This window comes from Felis catus, chromosome D3 (assembly GCF_018350175.1).
Source record: "Felis catus isolate Fca126 chromosome D3, F.catus_Fca126_mat1.0, whole genome shotgun sequence".
Classification (NCBI taxonomy): domain Eukaryota; kingdom Metazoa; phylum Chordata; class Mammalia; order Carnivora; family Felidae; genus Felis; species Felis catus.
In genome coordinates this window covers 65,401,604-65,419,978 of record NC_058379.1, presented here as the reverse complement: position 1 = coordinate 65,419,978, position 18,375 = coordinate 65,401,604, and the positions used below count along the sequence as shown (strand labels likewise).

The 18,375-nt window shown below is 40.2% G+C and overlaps 1 long non-coding RNA gene across 1 annotated transcript; it reads right to left on the bottom strand.

The window, feature by feature from the left end:
- Window positions 1–5: 5 nt before the first annotated feature.
- On the bottom strand, window positions 6–17,233 carry LOC123381414. Its single transcript, XR_006588332.1, has 3 exons — window positions 16,912–17,233; window positions 6,307–6,415; window positions 6–746 (listed from the first exon to the last, which is right to left on the bottom strand). It is a non-coding gene; the product is annotated as an uncharacterized LOC123381414 (long non-coding RNA).
- Window positions 17,234–18,375: the final 1,142 nt, after the last annotated feature.

The following is an 18,375-nucleotide window of genomic DNA, read 5'->3' as shown; positions in this document are numbered from 1 at the left end:
GGAGAATATGGAAGAGGATAGGAAGACATTAGTTTTACTTCAGTGAATGCCCTAGAGAAAACAGAATGGAAGAAGCATATAAAATAGTAATTATGATAATGAAGTTAATAGGTAATACAGTATTATATTTGGTGAGAAATTGGTCTTTTCTGACTCCAAGACTCTGGGATTCTATAAAGACCACTGCTACTCAGGTCACTACTGCTGCTACTACCAATACAAATACTATTATTGCTACTAACAGTAATAATGAAAACCCATCTGAATTACTGTAACATTACATTTGTCACAGTGCCTTTCTATTTTTGTTTTATTTGACCCTCACAAGTATATAAGGCAGGTAGGGAAACTATGGAATTATTATCCCTCACTTTATTGACACTGGAAGCAGCTGGGCCTCAAAGAAGGCAAATGGTGCCACTCAAATGCACAATGGAAGACTCAGAACTGAACCCTAGCCTCTTAAATCACTGTTTGGACTCATTGAATTATACATTACTCTAAGGCCTAATTAATGATAATAGGATCTTTCATGCAAACAAATTTTGAGGGCCCACAGGAGAAAGAACAATGGTTAAAGAGGTAGAGGAGGGAAAAGGCACACAGGGAAAATCTGTAACTGTATTGCAGTTGAACTTTCCCCACCAAAGGCTGCTTCTGCCGGGAGATACTTGTGGAGAGGTTTGGGGAAGACAACAGGCCAAACTTTGCAACCATTTCTCCTGGCTCAGCATTCCTTCTGTGTGCTGTCAGCAAAAAAGGAACAGACAGAGGTGATGTTTTCATTGAAAATCAATTTGCCCAATGTGCACAAGATCGCCACAACATGGCACCCAAATGGGCCAATTCTCTGTGATTTTCCGCAGAATTACCCTCCATTCGTCTTCACGGTCAACTAAGCTTATCTCTTGGAGAGAACAGAGTCCAGGGTGGCTGAGTTACACTCTGATGCCAACTCTAAAATTTCCTGTTGTCCTGACAGCTTGTGAGACATACAGGAAAATGCAGCATGTGCTGGTTATGCTAACAAGAGCGTGTGACATCAAAGCATCTGAAATCTAGTGCCAGGTAAAGAAAAGGATGTGTGTGCCAGGCCTGTATCAGGCCAACTATCAGTTTACCAGGAAAAAGTTAAAGACTTTGGGGAGAGAAATAAAACAAAACTGACCAAAAACAACAAAATTCAGTTCTTCCTTAGAAAGAAATTGCACACTTTTTCTTGGTGCTGGCTGCAAACCTAGATGTTCTCCTGTCAGAATTTAAAAAGTCCTGATGTCTGAATAGTGCTTAAAGTCTACATAGTACTTCCTCCTTGGGTTCTACAATATCCCTAGGAGCAAGTTGTAAGACACTTTATCACTATCTTCTTTGTGAGTAAACTAAATCAGAGTCTAGAAGGTTTTTCCAAAGCCACAAATGAGTTGGTTATGGAGTTAGGCCTTGAACCAGGCCTCCTGACAGCTGTCCATTGGCTTCCTTTTCCTCCCATGCCCTGGATGTTTTGTGTCATGCAAGCTGGTTCTTTATTTGATCTCTGTAATGTATGTAGTTCAGTGACTTCTCAAAGGGCACTGGACTAGGCACTGGCAGGAAGTCACAATTCTTGGTTTTCAGTCATCCACTGCCAGACTACAGTGCAGGGAACATGGCACTGTTTTAAGAATGCATTCTGAAGGAAGTAAGGCCAGGGGCCATGAAGCATAAATCCTGACCATCCAGGGGCAACTCACTCTTATGTGTTCCAGGCCCATATTTACCAGTCCCAGGTCTATTCTCAGGGCTGCATGTCCTCCTCTGTTTTGGACGTGGGCATACTCTTGAATTCTTGAATCTTGAACTTGTGCCCTTTATAGCACTGTTTTCTCTCCTCACAATCTAGAACCTCTCGACCAGTTTGATTTTTCTAGCCTCCCTGTCACTACTTTTAATATTTTATGGTTACTTCTCTGACTTTTGATTTTTTGACTATCCAAATGCTTTCCCTGGACCAATATTTTTGGCTCTACCTTAGACCTACCACACAGTTTCTCTACCCCTGTTCTCTCTAGTTCTTAGTAAATGCCTGACTTTTAACTAGTTAGACCCAGGGACTAATTCATTCAACAAATCCTCATGGGACACCTACCAGGAATAGCTGCACAAGCCTGTGCTGTCTCAGCAATGTTTGTAGGGACTAGTGTCTTCTTGGTCTAGTGAAGAGAGAAGATACTGAGGCATTTTATCTTAACATCTTGTCCCTATTTCAGCATTTCCAAGGCAGAATAAATGGAGCTGGATAGCATTCCCCACTTGGAAGGATGTTGGTATGACTGCTTAATAGATTTGGAAGGAGGGCTCTGTTGCAATTCTTCATTTCCTTTGTCTATTATTGCAGGTTTTCATTAACCTTTGAGGTTTCTTCATTTTGTGGTTTGCATTTTAAGCATTTTCTGGTTTTGAAACTGCCTAGCAAATAATTCCTTTTGATCCAACTGCTTCCCTCAATTACTATTATATTTAACTCTTTTGTAAAATAGCAAACTCCACACCCCCTGGATATCTCAAACTACCATCCCACCCATCTGTAGCCCTTATGGTTCAGGGTTTCATTTAAGAACTGAGCTTCATGCACTTGAGGAAATGGTCCACGAATGCTAGATTCTACTCCTCTCCCCAGCTGTTCAGTCCTCTTGCTTCTCTAATCCTGCCTGAAAGGAAGAAGAAGAAACAAGGAAGGAAGGAAGGAAGGAAGGAAGGAAGGAAGGAAGGGGGAGAGAGGGTGGGAAAGAGGACAGATGAATGAATAGATACTTTGGATGTTTGCCATGTGGTTTCATAAACATGATGGCATACATCTCAGTAGTATACATCCTCCCCTCTACAAATCCTGCCTCACATGAGATTTCTGCATTTACTGTCCAATTCAGGATGATCTTTGATTCCCTCAGTCATTCAAATACTAGCACTTTATAAATTTTACTCAAAGACAACCCTGGACAAAAATATAAATGAGGCAATTTTGTATTGTAGTATTGGTAAAGTAGTTACTAACATTGATGGAGTACTGTGTCTTAGCAATTACAAAAAATCACTCATTATCTCATTTAATTTTTACCACAAGAGTATGCGGTAAGCCTGTTATGTCCATTTTACAGAAGAGGAAGCTGTGGTTTTGAGAGATGATGTAAATTGCCTTCTCAAGGTGGCAGCATCAGGAAATGGCAGAATGAGACTGAATCCAGGTGTCTCTGATTCCAGGGTCTGTGGTTTCTCAGTACACTAATGAAAATGGTCCTCAACTCCTGTGAGCTACCTCCTTAACTTTGTAAATACTTCAGGAGCCCTAAGTAACCCCTGACAATCAGACAAAAGGACTGGATAAGGACCCTCTGTTGATCTGTACGTTGCTACTATCTAAAGATTAATTTTCCTGTTTTTTAGAGAAATATATTCATGGAAGTTATAGTATTTCCTTCCCAGGGTCCTGGTCCTTTAAAGACCATGGTCTCAGCAACAGGGAGCCACTGAAGGTTAATCAACGAGTGGCAGGCTGTGAAGAAGGAGACTGTCATGGAGGTTTCATTCACAGGAGGGATAAGAGGGTTTATAGTGGGGAGGGCAGAAGGCTGTTGCAGCTGTTTAGATAAGATGTGGAGAGGCAGAGGTGATATGGAGGGAGAAGGAGATGGCCAGATGAGATTTTTGGAGGGTGAATTTTAGAACTGCTGGCTGCTTGAATGCAGGCAGTACTGTGTACTCCTGTCAGGAATATTTGCATTTTAAGAGAGGCTGCCTGGGGGAATTGCAGGCTACCTCCAGAGCAAGAGGAGATGTGTTTTAGGCAGGGGAGAGTTACATCATCCTGTCTGCTATCACCCCTGCCTGGGTGCAAGAACCTTGCTGCTCACCTTGCAGAAGCTCCAAGAGGTCTTGGAAGCTTATAAGTCCAGCTCCCAGGATAGCCAGATCCTGAAATTCACTGGGAAAGTACAGCCAATTCTCAGCCAAGGTATGCTGCTCAGGTAGGGAAAGGATTCACAGGGATTTAGAGGCTCCTTCCATGACCATTCTCTACTTCCAGAGCTAGGCTGAAGGGAGAATCTACATGCAAGTCAAAAACAGATTGATTGTCCCCTTCTGTCCTCTTAATTGCACACCTGTGAAATCATAGTATTCTAGAAGACTCAGAATGATGGAAGCAATAAGAAATGACAGCCATGGCATAGCATCCAACCTCTACCCAATGCTATGCTCTGCTCTGCTCTAATCTAATCTAGTCTAGTCTAGTCTAATCTAAGAGAGCACCTAAAGCACTGCCTGCCATTCAGTGGGCCATCCAGAGAGATTGTTGCATAAGTAACAGTCTTTCCATAGAGATGTTCATTTCTTTCCACCTCAACATTTCCAAAGACAATGCCTTCACCATGTCCCAAGGTGGTATTTTGCATTGTTTGACAATTATATTAAGAGTAAATTCTTTTTGTCCTTTAATAAAATATTTCTCCTCGTAATTCTCCATTGTCTTGAGTTTTCACTGGAGGCACTCAGAACAAGGTTACCTCCCTTTCTACATGGCAAAGCTTCAGATCCTTGAAGACAGTTATTTTCCCACTGAGATTTCTGCTTGTGCCAACTCCAGCTGGTTTATTCAACTGTTCCTCTCAGGTATGATGTGGTTTCCAGATTCTTTACCCTTGTTATCCAGCCCTTCGATGAAAATCACTGGTAGTATTAGCAAGACAAGAAGTCATAGTGGTAGCAAGTTTAACAGTAGCAGCTTACATAATATTGCCAGGCATACTAATAATGTTTTCCACTTGTATTGTGGTTAATGAAAGATTTTCACAGCTATTGTCTTATTTTACTCTCATGGTAACACTGAGAGAGCGATACTACAGTCTCTCATTTTACAGAAGAGGGAACTGACTATATTGCTTGCCCAAGTTCTCATATCTAGCACTCTGCCTTCAAGCCAGTATATAATACTCTGTCTGCTACATGTCTTTTTTAATGTGTAGCCAAACATTAAATGCTCCAGATGTGGCCAGGAACACCACAAATCTTGATGGCAAAAGAAGCAGAAGAGAAGGCAGAACCAAAACCAAAGAGCTGCCTGGTGTCGGGCGTGGGTAGTGTGTGAAGGAGTGTTGAGCAAGACTGATGCTGATGGCTGATGGTGTGTGCACATGTGTATGCATGTGTGTGCATGTGTGTGAATGAGACAGATGGCGGGGGTGGGGGAGGAGAACAAGAACCCCAGGGAGTTTTCACTTAACTCCTCCCTTCACCCTCCCTCCACCTCCAGGCTGTGCACCAGACTTTCTTCCCCTTGGCAGCCACGGGAGAGCCCTCAAAGCAGCCAGCTGGAGAGGTGCTCACCTAGGGCCCCCTACAGATTCTTCAGGTTTGACCTGGGCCCTCCCTGGGCACTCGGTCTTCCCCACTTGCTCTCTTGAGTCACCAGTTTATGTTAGCCCCTGGGAAACACTTTCCTGGGTTTTCTCCCGGAAAATTTAACTTAATAAATTCATAATACATACTTCAGTTCACCAGACATACCACTGAACAGTGTTGGGCCATTGAATTTTTCTGCAGATTTCCAAAAGGCCAGAGCTTAGGAAGCATAAAGCACATATGACTTAACCGGCCGGCCCAGCCTACCTGCACTGGGAGAAATCAGCCCACAGTGGGCCTGGATGTGCAGAAACACAATGTTCCCTTTTGATGGGGGTTTCAAAGTGTTTGTTTCCTGGAATGGGGGCCAGCGGCCCAAGTGCTGCGGCTGGAAAAGGCCCTCAGGATTTATGAGCCTGCAGAAACTCTGTGTGCTGCTCATGTAATAAGAGGGAGACAGAACGTTCTGTCACCACGTCAGGTTCTCATGCACCAGGCCTTCTGGAAATGTTTCCCCAGTCTGAGAATTGAAGGCAGATGGAGGCGAGTGAGTTCTTTGGTTCACGTGCACCATCTTCTCTCCTTCTCAAATGCTATTCAAATCCAGCAAACCCAGAAGAACTCCAAGGAGAAAAAGCACAAAACAAACATTGCCCAAGGCAAAGTGTTCATACAAAGGCTTTTCTGATCCCTCTGTTACCCCAGGCTGACACCTCAATGGCTCAACTGCTCAGTCAATTGGTCAGTTAGTCAATCAACAAATACATATTGATCATCTCCAAAGGGGCTGTGACTAGCATTTGATAGAAGGGATAGAACAAAATCCTCAACAGAGGCTGTTGCTTCTAAGGAGGTGTTTACCTTAGGCACGAGTACTTACCCCAAGAGTGGAAATAATAAGAGACAGTTAATTATTAATCAGAACTAGATTACCTGGCTTTAGTGCCTAAAGGCTCCACAAGGGCAGAGAGGCACCTGCTATCATCTGGTAGAACACAGGAGGGAATTCCGGAGGCCAGGAGGCTTTAACTGGACTGGAAACCTAGACACAATGGAAGTATCAAAGGGCCAGTAAGAACTCTCCAAATATAGTTATCTCTTGCTTTTCAAAAGTTTGTGTTATACCACTTCACTTTTATGAAAGACCTACATTAGTACCTGTTTTTGCTAGCCAAAAGAAATTCGAAGAGGATATTTGCTTTTCTTAAAAAAAAAAAAAAAAGGAGAAATGCAAACAAGCATTCACTGTTTGTTCTGCAGCCAGCAGTTATGGTTCCAGAGGCAGCGCAAACCCTGAGCAGTGCAAGCCACCCCAGGAACCACAGTCAGCATCTTGGCATCAACCTCCAGAGCTTCACACTGTGCCCAAATGTTTTATCTCAATGGAGTTTTGTGCATCCATTAGCAAGATGTGTCCTAAGGTATCAGAAAACCCTAAGAGAGGTTATTTTTGGGGTCTGGGAATGCTCAAACATTTTTCCATATAAATTAATGGTAGCAGCTTCTTCACTTTACGCCGTTTTGGCTTATGAAAGGTTTGAAAGGAACGTGCTGCTTTCAGATAGTGGGAAACCTGTACATACAGCCTAATCTAGGAACTAGAAGCCCCAGTGATTGAGGGCCCCTGAAGCATGGGATGAAAGTGACTGGGGTAGGAAGTTATAAAAATGAGATGAGATTATTGTTCCCTCTCTGGAGCTGAGTAAAATGCTACAAGGCAACGTTCCTAATGAGCTGAATCACGTGCAGACAATCTGTTTTAACTTCCTGGTGACCAATAGTTAGGTTAGCATGCCAGAGGCCAGCACGCGTTTTCTTACAGGGTCAGGCAGTAAACATCGCAGGCTTTGTGGGCTGTATATTCTCTGTTGTAACTACTCAGCTCTGTGGTAGTGGGAATGCAGCCACAGACAATATGTTAATGAATGAGTGGAGCTCAGTTTAAATAAAACTTTATAGATAGACACTAAAATTTAAATTCCATGTAATTTTCATGGGACATGGGATATTATTCTTCTTTTGAATTTTTTTCCCAACCATTTGAAAATGTAAAAACCATTCTTAGCTTGTAGGTCATACAAAAACAGGCAGCAGGCAGGATTTGGCCATGGGCTGTAGTTTGCCACCTCCTGGTCTAGGAGAAGCAGCATTGTACTTGTGGTAGAAAAGGAAGGAAGGAAAGGAAGATGGAGAAAAATAGCACTTTTTAAGTACTGACATTTACCTCTATGTGAGTTTAAAGTCATTTGCTCCTTGCTTTCTTCACACAAGTAAGTCCTTGAAAATGATGTTCTTGAAAAGAACATCTCTTAAAAATATTAAAAAGGAGAGTATTGTTTTATTTTGTTTTGTTTTAATTGAGGGATGGTAATTCATAGCCACACTGGTTTGTGAATAGTTTATCTCAATTATGTTAGCCATCATTGGATACACTTTCCTTGAGGGCCAGCACCTGTGTTATGGCCACTGTATTTATATTGGCTCCCACAGACTTTTTTATGGAGTGGGCCTATGGTAATTTATTATTGTGTTGAATCAGCAAATTTGAGAGTATTCTATGTGCATAGTACTAGGCATTAAAGGGAGCACATAATGAAAATATAAGACTTGGACCATAAACCATAAACCAATCTCTCTGGAATTTTGAATCCTGGTTTATTGTTTTTAAAATGTATCATAAATGCTCAGCAATTTCAGCCCCAATTTTCTTTCTTTTTAACATTATGATGCTTTCCTATTTATTCACTTCTATTCCCCACTGATCCTTTCTTCCTTTTCTGTGATGCCTTCCCCCACCATCCAGTTTGATCTCTCTGTTCTATGATCATAGCATATACATAACCTGCAGCATGTTTGCTTATATTTTCCTCCTCCTGTTTATGACACATGCCAGGGGAAGCCTCTTCGCCCTTTCCAGAAGCCTACATCCTCACTTTAGGGTCAGGCTGGGGTCTTATTTTCACTGAGATACATTCTTTTTCTCTTTTTAACTCCTCAAATACTGGTATCCTAGACCAATCATTTTCTTTCATTTTGCATATCAGATCCATAGACAAAGGTGGAGACTACCTTAACTTGTGAGCACAGATGGCCTGTAGGCCCCTTAAATTCTAGCCAGTAGTTAGCATGTGGCCACCGAGAATACACTTGTAAATATACTCATGCCAAATCCTTGAGTCATTTAAAATGACATTAGAGGGGTGCCTGGCTGGCTCAGTTGGTAGAGCATGCAACTTTTGATCTTGGGGTTGTAAGTTTGAGCCCCACCTTGGGTATAGAGATTACTTTAAAAAAATTTTACAATACATATGCAATATAATATATGCAGGTGTTATATGTAAGTGATGAATTACTGGGCTCTACTCCTGAAGCTAAGACAACACTCTATGTTAGCTAAGTTGAGGAAAAAAAGAGAGAGAGAGAAAACATGTATAAATAAAAAATAAAACGACACTAGAGAGGATAGGGATAATAAAGAGGATGGAGAAAGAAGGTTCAGAGAAGAGTGGGTGAGGGAAACGGGCAGAATATCGTAGAACATGAACCAACACTATTAACAGGATAGGGAAACAGAAGATAGAGTGATGTGGAATTAGAAAAACTGTCCTCACCCTCCTCTCTTTCTCTTTCCAAAAGTTTAGGAAAACTAATTTGAAATAAAAATTAGAAACAGAAAAGTATCAACTTTTAAATCCTTTAAAATCTGTTAAAGTAAAAAGAGAATTAAGAGGTAGAATAAAATATACTTCAGCCTACCATTTCAAAATAAACTAAAAGACATGAAGTAAATGTTAAAACACACAAAAGAAGAATAGCATGAATTAGAAAATCTCAGAAATGAAGTGACAGGGACAGATTTGAAATCAATGAAAATATGTCACAAGTGAAAATGAAAGCAAAAGGAATACCAGAGTGAATAAACACAAAACAAAAATACTTGCAGAGAAATTCAAGGTTAAGTGGAGGAAACAAATTTTAGATAAAAAAGAAGTAAAATCAAGAGAGAAAAAGGGTATGTGATATTGTGACTAAAATTGGAGCTACACAAAGAAAGTCCTGGAAGGTAACAGGAGTCCCTGAAGAAGAAAAACAAAGAAACAGAATAAATACTAAAAAATATGATTCAGAAAAATTTTTTAAATTTAAGTCACATAAAAAAATTTAAGTCACATATTTAAAGAAAATATTGACAAACACCAAAACATATTCTAGAAAAACGATTGGATTTTAAGGAAAAAGAAAAAGCAAGTGACTTCCAAGGAAAGAACATTAGATCATAATTTTCAAAAACAGCATTTCATTCCAGAGGAGATCTATTTCAAAGACAGAAAGAAGATTTGAGACAAGGATTTTATAAACAACCAATGGACTTGCAAGTGTAAAGGGCATCGATCCATTTACCTGCAAGAACTGAGGAAATTATACTCCCAAGAACCTTTTCTTAGGAATTTACTTGATTTTGAGCTTCAGACACCAAAATGACTAGAGATATTGACTGAGTTCTGGTGGTAAGTACTAAATAGTCAGCTACTTTTTAGAACTAAGATTAAATGTATGTCAAAAGGGAGCAAGTATATGTGCTCCTTATGTTCTAATAATGTGGACATAGAACAGCTATAAAGATGAGAGGAGGAAAGCTCATGTTATTTTTCCCCCACCTTTTAGAAATCATATTGATGATGGTTTTAGGTTATTCCACTAACCTTGTTGTATACATGATGTGGAGTAGAAAAAAATGAATAATTACGGTTATTCTATTTCATTTGCCTTTAATGTCCTTAAGATTCTTGATATGAAGGAAAAACATGGACATAAGTTTTAATAAAATCTCTTCCACTTCACATTTAGGAATTTGAAATGAATTTGATTTAGAAGCATCAGTATGAACATACACTACACACACACACACACACACACGCACCACATGCCAAGACCAAGTTCATACTGATATTTTCAGTTCAAATTTATTTCAGATTATCTATCTATCCCTAGCGCTCAGATTTTGGTCTTGAAATACCGTTTCCCACTTAAAAATGAAACCAAACAAAACAAGAGATCCTAGAGAAATGGCCCATTTAAGGCCTGAACAGAAAAAATTACAAGATAAGCTTAGAACATCTTGTCACATCAGATAGCCAAGAAGCTATCAAAGCCTACTAGGTTATATGAAACTGCTGGGGTTATACAAAAAAGGATTCAGGAGCCAACTTGAAGAGACTCCAACTGGCCACAGATGGGCTAATTTGAGCTTTAATAATGATAATAATTGGAATGGAATGAAACCCTTCAAATAAGTTTAAGTCCCTGAGTTCAAAATAATATTAAAAAAGATTAGTTGGTCACTTTTGGAGGGTGGTAGAGAACTAATTCATTTTCCTTAAAATAAAAGGAAGACTCAAATATTTATTTTTTTCTTTTCTTGTATAAACTGTACCATGAGGTAACTGAAAAGGAGACAAGGGAAAGCACCTCTTTATAAAACCATGCCAACTAATCAGTGAAAAGTAATGACAGTATTAAAATGTCACCACTCTTCAATCCCTAAAATTTAAACTCCAGGCATCAAGCATCAGTAGCTGTTAACATTACAGAGAGATAACCAGACAGTATGTGCCTCTTGATAAATGGATACATTTCCACCTACAATCTGTCCTAAGGGATCAGACTTGAATCCACCTATTTCTGGAATCAGCTCTGGGATCTAGTTGCCAATTTGCAGGGGACTCTGAAGACAGAGGAACATGTTGAAGTACACCTGGAGTGTGCAGCATCCACACCATGGGCATCTCTGCAGGACAAATAGCCAAAATTCTTCAACATGAACATGTAAAGAAGAGTAGGGGATGAAGGGGAGACATGTGGATTCAAAGAGACCTAAAAGACATACCAAATTAAAAAAAATGGGTAAGACTAACTGTTCATGTCCAGGGATATATACTTGGATGATAAACCATAAAGAAGTGCACTGAAATGATTTCTGTAAAAGTCCAGAGAATTTTGGAGGAAGAATTGGCTGAGTTGGGATGAGGAACATTGGAAGCACTTCTGGGGTAACCTAATAGTTTCTATTTTTTGACCTGGGTGGTGCTTATAGAGGATTTACCTTACAATGATTCAAGAAACCATATTTTGTGTGGTTTCTGTATTGGTGTTGTATTTTACAATACAAAGTTTTTTAAAAAATGAAATGTCCCCAGGGACCCAGAGTGTTTAGAAAGCCTTTGGGGTTTTCATGGTTATTTCAAATCATGTACATTTCCTTGGTCACCAAGAACACAACGTGTAACTGACACTCTCCTAAGCCAAAGGCTCTAACTCTGGCAGAAAGAGAAACAGAGCCTCTTTCCTAGCTATTTGGGTCATCACTACTCCACCCCAGCCTACATTAAGATGTGTGTGTGTGCCTACGGGGTGCCTGGGTGGCTCAGTTGGTTAAGCATCCGACTTTGGCTCAGGTCATGATCTCGTGGTTTGGGAGTTCGAGCTCTATGTCAGGCTCTGTGCTGACAGCTCAGAGCCTGGAGCCTGCTCTGGATTCTCTGTCTCCCTCTCTCTCTGTCCCTGGCCTGCTCACATTCTGTCTCTGTCGCTGTCTCTCAAAAGTAAATAAACGTTAACAAAATCTTTTTAAAAAGATGGGTGTGAGAGGGTAGAGGGTGGTGATAGAGCAATGGAATGTATATACATAAACTGCTGCACTGAGGAAAATTTGCTTATTTAAGAAAAATATATTTTAGTATTTTTGAATCAAGAGAACAATAAACTATTAGGCACAAACAGCCTCTTTTAAGATTGTCACAGATATTGCAGGGAAATAAATATCTATTTGGGGATGCAGTGATAACATTCACAGGCCCCATCAGTCCCCTTGCATTCTCATAGGTGAAGCTTCCAAGGCTTCCCATGTGCCCACATCACTGCCTTTGGTGCCATTCATTTTCTAGGACACTTCTCCACTTTCCCTCACCCATCCCAGGTGAAGAGCTCCTTTCTGAGCTCTCAGGTCATTTGTTTTCCCTCCCCCTAAGCTCTTAAGATGTGAACATAACAATGGAGAGACTTGAGGAGTACCAAGGGAAGGTATGCTAGGACAGGGAAAAGATCAGACTGGGAGTCCAAGTCCTGGGCTCTAGGCTGGGTTCCATTATTAATTAGTAAACATGTGACTACGTCTGATTCATTTCATTTCCCTGTGCTCAGTTTTATCATTTGTAAATGGCAGGACTTGAGCTATAATCTTTCTCAGGTTTCTTTCAAAATAACAGTCTATTATTAATTGAAAGAGTCTTTGGCATGAAGAAAGGGAAACACATTACAAGTGTGACATCACCAAGATTATAGTCTATTATAGAAAAGTACTTGGCTAAGAGTTAGCATGTACAAGTTCTAATCCCAGCTATGCCCTTAATAACTCTGTATTTAAAAAACAAGTCCTTTGTCTTGTTGAGCCTGTTTCCTCATGCTAAAATGTGAATAGCACTCATGTTTTAAGACTTTAAATATAAGTGAAAAGACAAATTACAGACTAGGAAAAAAATATTTGCAAGTCACATACTCAATAAAGCCTTATATTTAGAATATATAAAACATTCCCAAAACTCAGCATTAAAACAAATCTAATTAGAAAAGGGGAAAAATTCGTGCATAGACATTTCACTAAAGAGGATATACAGATGGCAAACACATGAAAAGACATTCAGCATTTTTCGCCATTATAGAAATTCAATTTAAACCACAGTGAGTTATTACCATGTACCTGTCAGAATGGCTAAAATGGAAGGTAGTGATAACAAGCATCGAATGCCTATGAGGATGCAGAGAAACTGGATCATTCATACATGCTGGTGGGAATGTAAAATGGTATAACCACTCTAGAAAACAATGTATCTGTTCCATTCAAAACTAAAAATGGAGGGTACCTGGGTGGCTCAGTCAGTTAAGCATCCAACTTGATTTTTTGGCCCAGGTCATAATCCCATGGTTCCTGAGTTCTAGTCCTGCATCAGCATAGAGTCTGCCTGGGATTCTCTCTCATTGTTTCTCTGCCCCTCAGCTGCTTGCATGTTTTTTTTTTTTCTCTCTCTCTCCAATAAATAAATAAAGTTAAAAATTAAAAAAAAAACAACCCTAAAAATGGATTTACCACATATCCAGCAATTGATGCTTGGGGCAATTTTCCCAGATAAACTAAAGTGTATTTTCACCTAGTTATTTATATATCAATGTTCATAGCAAATTTATTTATAATAGATCCAAATTAGAAACTACCCAAACATCCTTCAATGGGTGAATAGTTGAAAAACCCGGTATACCCATGCAATAGAATACTACTCAGCAATGAGATGAAACCCACTACTGAAACACACAACTTGGACAAATCTCAAAAAAATTATGCTATGTGGAAGACAAAAAGCCAATTTTAAAGGGTAGGTGTAAGTCAACCACTTTGATACTGGTGTACTGGAGTTAAACAGAGGAGTAAATGAATGGCACATAACATGAACCAGGTTTTTCACTGTTGGAGTAGAAGGGTAGAGATGAACAAGGGAAGAAAACTAGAATGCTCCTGTGGTGACATATTAGACTTAGAGACACCGGTTTAGACTCATGTTTTGCTTAATGCAGATGGTTGCATATAAAAATATTTATATATAGTCTACATACACTGGTTGGTATACACATATAGATTTCTTTGTTTTGCCAGATAAGAGGCCCAAGAAGTTATGACACACCAATAGCAATATGCAAACCTAGTGCTGATATCTTGGCTTCTAATACCATTCTTTAATAAAAGGAGCTTAGATCCTTAGAGAAAAGATTAATTCTAGGACTGGCATAGGAAATACACAAGATGAACCTGGAGCATCTTATAATGCCAGAAGATAAAATAGTGCTGCCAACCCCCACCAAAAAAAAAAAAAAAAATTGTGCACACGTAATGATGGGGATAATTCAAAGGAATATAGGAGCCAATTGAAAGAACTCCCAATGGTTATGATTCTAATAATGTAAGCAACAACAAAAAAAGGTGGTATTAGAATATAACCCAGAATGTAAAGTCAATACCCATGAGTCCATATCAATAGAAATAAATCATTGAGTAAATGAATAAATGGGTATAAAAGACAAATTCGGTATGGTTCCACCTATAAGAGATATCTAGAGTAGTCAGACGCAGAGAAACAGAAGGTAGAAGGGTGGTTGTCACGGGCTGGGGGGTAGGGAGAATGGAGAGTTGTTGTTTAATGGGTACAGAGTTTCATTTTTGCAAGATGAAAAAGTTTTGGAGATTATTTGCACAACAGTGTGAATATGCGTAACACTACTGAAGTGTGCAGTGAAAAATGGTTGAGGGGCACCTGGGTGGCTCAATCTGTTAAGTGTCCAACTTCAGCTCAGGTCACGATCTCCTGGTTTGTGAGCTCAAGCCCCATGTCTCGAGTCGGGCTCTGTGCTAACAGCTCAGAGCCTGGAGACTGCTTCAGATTATGTGTCTCCCTCTCTCTCTCTGCTGCTGCTGCTCTCTCTCTCTCTCTCTCTCTCTCTCAAAAATAAATAAACAGTAAAAAATTATTTTAAAAAATGGTTAAGATGATAAATGTTATGTGTATTTTACCACAATTAAAATTTTTTTAAAGATTTTAAAGGACATTTTCGGAAAAACTGATGAAATCTCAAGTCTATTTCAGCTAATAATACTATTTAAAAGTTAATTTCTTAATTTTGATAATTATACTATGGCTATGTAAGATATTAACATTAGGGGAAGCTGAGTGGAGGCATTAAATAGAATCCTGTACAGTTTTAGCAACTTTTCTGTAAGCCTGAATTATTTCTTTTTATTTTTTATTTTGTTAATGTTTATTCATTTTTGAAAGAGAGAGGCAGAGTGTGAGAGGGGTAGGGGCAGAGAGAGAGGGAGACATAGAATCCAAGGCAGGCTCCAGGCTTTGAGTTATCAGCACAGAGCCCGACATGGGGCTCGAACCCACAAACTGGGAGATCATGACCTGAGCGGAAGTTGGACACTCAACCAACCGAGCCACCTGCGTGCCCAGGACTAAAATTATCTCAGAATAAAAAGTATAAAAAACTCACTCCTCTGTGCATAAGAATTTCAAATAATATATGTAGATACCCAGCCCTGAAGGAGAGAAGCATAATTCTTCATTTCTTTTTTTTTTTTTCGTCCTTTTTAAAGTAGGCTCCACACCCAATGTAGGGCTCCAGCTCATTATCCTGAGATCAAGAGTCACATGTTCTACCAACTAAACCAGCCAAAAGCCCCCATAACGCTCTGTATCTTAAATGTGGGTTCTATGTAGTGAATTCCTTCCAAAGAACAAAGTGTGAAAAAGGGTGGGGGGTGGAAACAACTTAGCGGGGAAACTGGACCAACACTTCCTCAGCCAGGTGGTCAAGGTTAAACTCAGCAGGGATAAGTCTTGATAGTATGTACACTTTACATCTGTGATCATCTTGTCAAAAACTTATGATCCCAGTCTAATGAGAAATGACATCAGACAAACCCAACTGAGGGACATACATGGCCAATACTCCTCAAAATGGTCAAGGTTATTAAAAACAAGGAAAGTCTGAGAAACTGTCCCAGCTAAGAGGAGCCTAAAGAGACATGACTAAATGTGATGTGGTATTCTGGAAGGAATTCCAGAACATAAAAATGGACATTAGCTAAAATCTAAAGACATCTGAATAATACATAGTCAATAATAGTGTAATAATTTGTTTTATTAACTGTGACATAGATGCCATACCATAATGTAAGATATTAATAATAAGGAAATTGGCCTTGTTACAGGGTTTATGGGAACTCTCTGTACTATCTTCACAACTTTTTGTAAATCTAAAGCTGTTCTAAAAATAGACTTTATTTTAAAAAGGCCACATATTGCACGATTCCATTTATGTAACATTCTTGAAAGAAGAAAATTATCGAGATGGAGCACACATTAGTGGTTGCCAGGGATTAGGATGGTGAGGGAGGGAGTGGTTAGCAGAGGGAAATCTTTGTGGTGATGGTGCTACTGACTGAATGTGGGGGTGGTTACGCAGGGCTGTACATGTGATAACACTGCAGAGATCTGTGCGCGCACACAAGCACACGCGAGTTCGTGCATAATTGGTGACATCTGAATGAGCTCTGCTAATTGTGCCAATGTTAGTTTCTTGGCTTTGTTATTGAACTGGGGCTACATGGCATGTTCATGTGGGGTGGGGGGTGGGTTGCACCGGACGTATTTCTGAGCATCCTCCCCTGAATCTAAAATTCTTTCCAAATAAAAGTTCCAAAAGTCTTTGGCATATTAGAAACCTTCTGAGACATCAGACATCTACTAGTTTAGCAAATTATATTCATGGGGATGTGACTCGGAAACCACCTGACATGTTTGCACAAAGCTGTTGTCTGGTATATTAGTCAGGGTTCTGCACAGGAGGAATAGAACCGATAGGAGATTATAGTTATATATAGACACAGGGAGAGAGAGAGAAATTGATTTATTATAGGAATTGGCTTACATGGTAATGGAGGCAGGGGAGTCCCACAGTCTGCTGTCTGCAAGGTGGAGGCCCAGGAGAGCCAGTGGTATAATGCAGTCCACATTCGAAGGCCTGAGAACCAGGGCAGCTGATGGTGTGCATCCCCATCCTCTGACCGCAGAAGATACGCACTGAGGTGTTCATCTCGGCAGTGAGTCAGGAAAAAAAGAGGTGAATTCCCCCTTCCTCCTCCTCCTCTTGTTCTATTCAGGCCCGGGAGGCACCGGATGAGGCCCACCCACACCTGGGAGGGCCATCCACTTAACTCAGTCGACTGATTCAAACACTAATCTCACCTGGAAACACCCTCATAGACACACTCGAAAGCAATGTTTCATCTAGGCCAGTCAAGCTGTGGCCAGTCAAGCTGACACATAAAATTAACCATCACATCTGGTTTCACTGTTTTCTTCCAATTGTTTAGTTTGGGGATGGATTTAGGGTCTTCTGGAGTACAGGGGGAAATCGTGGGAGACTGGTCTTGGGGGTCTCAGGGGCAAGGGCAGCATAGATGGTCTGAGAAGGAGCAACAGAGATCATGTCTACCTTCCAGAGATATACAGAGCTTGAATTTCTTTTTAAGTTTTTGTTTTCACAAAATCACTTTTGTGAGAATGAGAAGGAGATGTCGATCTGGGGTGCAGATGCCACACCGAGGGTGCACAGCTTGACAAGGAATGTGCAGGATGGATTTCAGCCCCCACTTCCTTTCTCAGCCAGGTCTGCTTGTGCAGGGAACAACCTGCCCAACCTGACATGGCAGCCCTGGCTGAGGATTATACTCTGTCACATTCGATATTATTAAGAACAGTAACCCAAAGAGTGGTTTTACAGTTTGTGGCCATGAGACTTCCCAGAGGAGGTGTGGTTTCAATTGAACTTTAAAAGACAAGGAAAGAGATGAATCACTGGGTTCTACTCCTGAAGCCAAGACTACACCGTATGTTAACTAACTTGAATTTTATTTAGAAAGGAATAAAAATAAATAAAAAGTCGGGAAGTTGGACAGGCAGAGAATGGGAGCAGGAAGTTCACGATCAGGATTTGCTTAAATAAAGTTCAGCGAGACCTTGTCTTCCTTGCTCATCCTTACATTTTTGATGCTTGGCACTGTGTATAGGGAAGGAATTACGGAAGAAAGGAAGAAAAAAACGTGATTATATGTCCTCATGATTCTACTTTTTTTCCCCACTAATTTCTTTGATACCTCATGCCCTTCAATGAGATTAGCCTAGAATAGACTATGTTGAGGTGATGACCCCGACATATGACCATTACACAATGGTGGGGGTAAAAATGGAAAATAAAGGTGGGAGCTGTTTGGAAGGCACAAAATGACAGCATTGGAGATTTTAGACTTGGAAGGCACTGCAGATGTCCTTGATAGTTTAACCTCCCATTTGAGAGTAAGCAAGTGAAATGCCAATAAGTTTTGCACCTGGG